The sequence below is a fragment of the Camellia sinensis genome, unplaced genomic scaffold (assembly GCF_055761805.1).
Source record: "Camellia sinensis isolate YWXY unplaced genomic scaffold, ASM5576180v1 Unanchor12, whole genome shotgun sequence".
Taxonomy (NCBI): Eukaryota; Viridiplantae; Streptophyta; class Magnoliopsida; order Ericales; family Theaceae; genus Camellia; species Camellia sinensis.
Genome location: NW_028128998.1, coordinates 1451951 through 1456970, shown reverse-complemented (window position 1 = coordinate 1456970; position 5020 = coordinate 1451951).

The following is a 5020-nucleotide window of genomic DNA, read 5'->3' as shown; positions in this document are numbered from 1 at the left end:
ACTACAAAAGACTGGGCCTCAACCCACTTTGTGAAATAGTCTATCGCGACCAGAATGAACTCATGCCCATTGGACCCCTTTTGAGTGACAGCCCCGATCACATCAATCCCCCAGACTGAAAATGGCCATGGCGAAGTCATGTTGTACAGCTTCGACGGCGGAATGTTCATGTGATTCGCATGGATTTGACATTTGTGGCATCGCCGGACAAAGCTAATACAATTCTCCTCCATGGTGGACCAGTAGTAACCTTGCCTAAGGATTTTCTGGGCTAGCATCACCCCATTCATGTGCGCTCCGCACTCTCCTCCATGGATGGCTTCCGTCAGGCGCTTCGATTCTTCAGCATCAACACACAACTTTGCATTCCCAAATGACCTCTCTTGTACAGTTTACCCCCGCAGACGATGAACTGAGCAGCCATTCTTGTAATTGCCCTCTTATCTTTGGCGTTTGCCCCTGGTGGATACGCTTCTTTTTCCAAGAAGTTCCAAACATCATAATACCATGGATTCTCATCTTGAACCTCTTCTATGACAGTAATCAGCTCATAGGTCGGCACAAATTTCTGGTTAATGATGATCGGACGCATCCAGACTCCAAAAGGGATATCTATCATGGAAGATAGAGTTGCTAGTGAATCTACAAACCTGTTGTTCTCTCTTAACAAATGAGCGAAGTTCAGCTTCTCAAACTGAGGAATCAGCAAATCCAAGGTCTGGTGGTAGATTCTCACATTTTCTTCTTTGACTTTCCAATCTCCGTTAGCTTGGGATACAACAAGGTTCGAGTCCCCGATGACATCCAACCGTTTTGCCCCTAGTTCTAGGGCAACTTCTAAACTAGCAATGCATGCCTCATACTCTGCTTTGTTGTTCGAGACTTTGAACAAGAGTTTGAATGCTAGAGGGATGCGGGAATTGTCGGGTGCTATCAGCAACACCCCTATCCCATTCCCGTATTGGTTTGACGCTCCGTCAAAGTACATCGTCCAAGTTTCATCTTCGACATGAAAAATGGCCTCGTCTGGGAATAGGTACTCAACTGCTTCATCCCCTTCCATAGGGTGATCGGCTAGGAATTCCGCTACTGCTCTCTCCTTTACTGACTTGTGCGTCACATATTTCAGATCGAATTCGAAAAGTAGAAGCAGCCAACGAGCTAGCCTACCTGTAAGTGCCGGTTTCTCGAAGAGATATTTGATGGGATCTAATCTCGAAACCAACATTACAAAGTGAGCTAACAGGTAGTGCCGCAGCTTCTTGGTAGCCCATATCACGGCCAGACAAGCCTTCTCCAACGGAGTGTAACGGGTCTCGTATTCCAGCATCTTCTTGCTCAGGTAGTAGATAGCTCTTTCCACTCTATCCTCAGACTCTTGTGCAAGCATGCAGCCCATTGTAGTTTCAGTGACTGAAAGGTACAAGATCAATGGTTTCGTTGGCTCAGGCGGTGATAACACGGGTGGGTTCTGTAAGTATTGCTTAATCTGTTCAAAAGCAACTTGGCATCAGCCGTCCCATTGGAACTTCATTCCTTTCTTCAGGAGACCAAAGAGTGGTTCACAAGTCAAGGTTAATTTTGAGATAAACTGTCTTATGAATTGCACTTTACCCAGAAAGCCTCGCACCTCCTTTTCAGTCATTGGTGGTGGCATTTCTAAGATTGCCTTGATTTTGGAAGGGTCGACTTCAATACCTTTTTGTGTGATCAAGGACCCTAGCATTTTCCCTGCTGTAACACCAAACGTACATTTCTGAGGATTCATCCGTAACTGGAATTCTCTGATTCTTTGGAAGAACTTTTGCAAGTCGGTGTAGTGGCCCTCTCTTTCCTTGGACTTGACAATCATGTTGTCCACGTAGACCTCAACCTCTTTGTGAATCACGTCGTACAATATCGTGGTTGCAGCCCGTTGATATGTAGCTCCAGCATTCTTCAGCCCAAATGGCATCACCCTATAACAATAGGTCCCCCACGGGGTGGTAAAAGCAGTATTCTTCCAGTCTTTGGGTGCCATTACAATCTGGTTGTAGCCTGAAAAGCCATCCATAAATGAGAGCAATGCATGCCCTGCAGTGAAGTCCACTAACTCATCGATATGCGACAGAGGAAAGTCATCCTTCGGATTGGCTTTGTTCAAATCTTTGAAATCCACACATATCCAAATTCTGCTGTCCTTCTTCGGCACCGGCACTATGTTGGCCAACCAAGTTGGGTATTCAAATACCAGCAGGAACCCTGCGTCAATTTGCTTGGTGACCACTTCTTTGATCTTGATAGCCCAGTCTGGGCGAATCTTTCTGAGTTTCTGTTTGACAGGTTGGGCCTCGGGGTCAAGAGGGATCCGGTGCTGTACAATCTCAGGATTGATTCCAGGCATGTCTTCATAGGACCACGCGAAAACATCTTTGAAATCTTTTAATAAAATGACTAAGCGCTCACGTTCCTCCGAAGACAACGTGGACCTGATCTGGACCAGCCGTGGGTCCTTCTCAGTACCAACGTTAATTTGGGTGATTTCATCAACCAGTGGTTTTACAAACCTCTCTTGCTCTTGTTCTAGCTAATATTTCAAAACCGGAGGAATTTCTTTCTCGTCGTTTTCATCGAAGTTTTGAAAGTCTGAATTAATACAATAAATCAAGGGCACAGAAAAAATCATTGAAGGCTACAGACGCACAATTCTCATTAAGCACTTCATCTAGTCCATCTGATTTTTCTGTTACAATAGACTCAAAAGAGAAAGAAAAAGACGACTTGGACAGGACTGTGGCATCCGGGTTGTCACCCCCAGGAATACCAGACTTAGACTCAGACGAGCTGGAACCTGATTCCGACCCTATAGACTCGGTGGAATCCGATTTCGGCTCACTACCTGACCCGGTGCTGCTCGATAAGAATCCCTCCTCGTACTGCCAGACGAGAGAGGGTGCAATGGATGCATCCAAAATGTTTGAAGGTGGGCTCGCAGCCGTTTCATTCCCAATCATAGACACTGAGAGATCATCCCCGAAGCACTCATATGCGATCAGAGGATCTGATAGTAGACTAGTCAGTGCTACCCCTATTTCGATTTCGGTACTCTCAGAATCCACTTCCTTACACTGCTCAACCTCAACTGATGAACCTGTGTGCTCCTCGGCGACATCATCCCCGGATAATTGCAAGTCGAAGAAGATCTCAAATCCCAGCAAGCGCCTATTCTCTACATTCAACCATGGCTCTGGAAAGCTATAGAATGGAAAGTCTTCCCCCTCCCGGACGAAGCGTCCATTCAGGGTGCCTTGAATAGGCCAATGCATCAAATCAAAATGCCTCCCAGTCTGCTTGGCTCTGGCTCTGGCTCTCCCAGCCATCTCTTTGCCTTTTTCTCACCTAGTCCTCTTTGGTAGGCAAGTATCCTAAACCAAAGGTATGCGGGTTATGCGGCACTTCGGCCGATGCTATAATGCCCTTCCGGCCACTTTTTCCTAATTACATCCCAAGGATATGCTAGAGCTTGTTCACGAGGTACACTGACTGTGCGCTGACATACAACCCCTTATCAATAGGTAAGATATTCTGAACAACCCGGGCCTCGGCTACGGTGAATCCTGATAAGAAGACATCCTCCGTGCCGTGCTCAATTTCCAAAACCGGTGCGGACACTTCTGGCGGCGGATGGATTGACGAATTCCCAAAAACAATAGCCACCCCTTTCTTGTGGGGGTATTTCAACATTTGATGCAAGGTGGAAGAAACTGTCTTCACCTGGTACAGCCACGGCTGCCCTAGGAGTAGATTAAAGGTTGCGGGAACATCCAAAACATGAAAGTCAATCTCGTGTTGTCCTGGACCAACCTGGGTTTGAATTTGCACAGTCCCCTTCACCTCTCTGCTAGTATTGTCATAGGCCCTTATTACTTGGGCAGTTGGCACAAAGTCTGTAGGCTTCAACCCAATTGCATATGTTGTCCTCGATGGGCACACATTAATGGCGGATCCTGTATCGACAAGAACCACCGGTATCCATTTGTTTCTACACTCCACAGAGATGTAGAGTGGTTTGTTGTGATTTGTGCCCTCGGGTGGCAGTTCCTTGTTAGAAAAGGTCAACGTCGGGAAAGCTCCTCCCGGAAAGACCAGTCTTACTAGCTGTTCAGGTGTGGTGTCGATTGAAAGTTTGGCTTTGTCCATCGCAGAAAGGACAGCTTGTCTATGAACTCTTGAAGCCATAAGCAGTCCCCAGATGGAGATATCTGCTTGTATCTTTTTTAACTATTCAGCATAACCTCTTCCTCGAGTAACTTATCTTTTTGCCTCTCCGACTCCTTGTCCTTGCGGGACACTTCTGGTTGATCTAGGTGCGGGGGCTTGAAATACCACTCACTTCTAGTCATGTGGTCGACCTCGCTAATATACCAGGTATCATCTGGCTGGTTACTCCCCCAATGCTCATCTGTGTGGGCAAGACATAGATCATCGTCTTTCCACCACATGCCATCGGCAGCCGACAGACACTTGTCTGGCTCCGTTACAACTGTTCCTGTGCCCACAACACGTTCTGTCCCCTCAGGGGCTTTGGCCTTTCTGACCCTCTCAGAATCTTCGATCCTTTCCCGCTCAAACTACATTAGTGCCGCCTGCTGTTCAGTCTCTTCTGTTCCCAAACTGCCTATATCCTGAGCAAAATTCTTAACACCGGTGCTCTCCGGTGATGCACTCTGCTCTTCGGCCCTTCCGGCCACAGTTGATGTCCCCATCCCTGACGGATCCTGTTCTAGCTGAAATTGTTCGACAATATCTAGCTGGTCATTAAGCCACCCAGTAGATTCTGCTGACTCATTAAACAAATTGACTGCCACGTCCCCTGAATCCTGCTCTTCAAAGAATTGCAGATTTGCAACGTCTTCTTCCAGGTCCGCTAGGTCATCTAGCCGCTAATTAGGTCCATCCTCTCGTACTACACAAATCTCTGCCCCCATTGGCAATTCCACATTCGGCCTATCCTGGCCTGCTGATACAATGTAACCGCTCG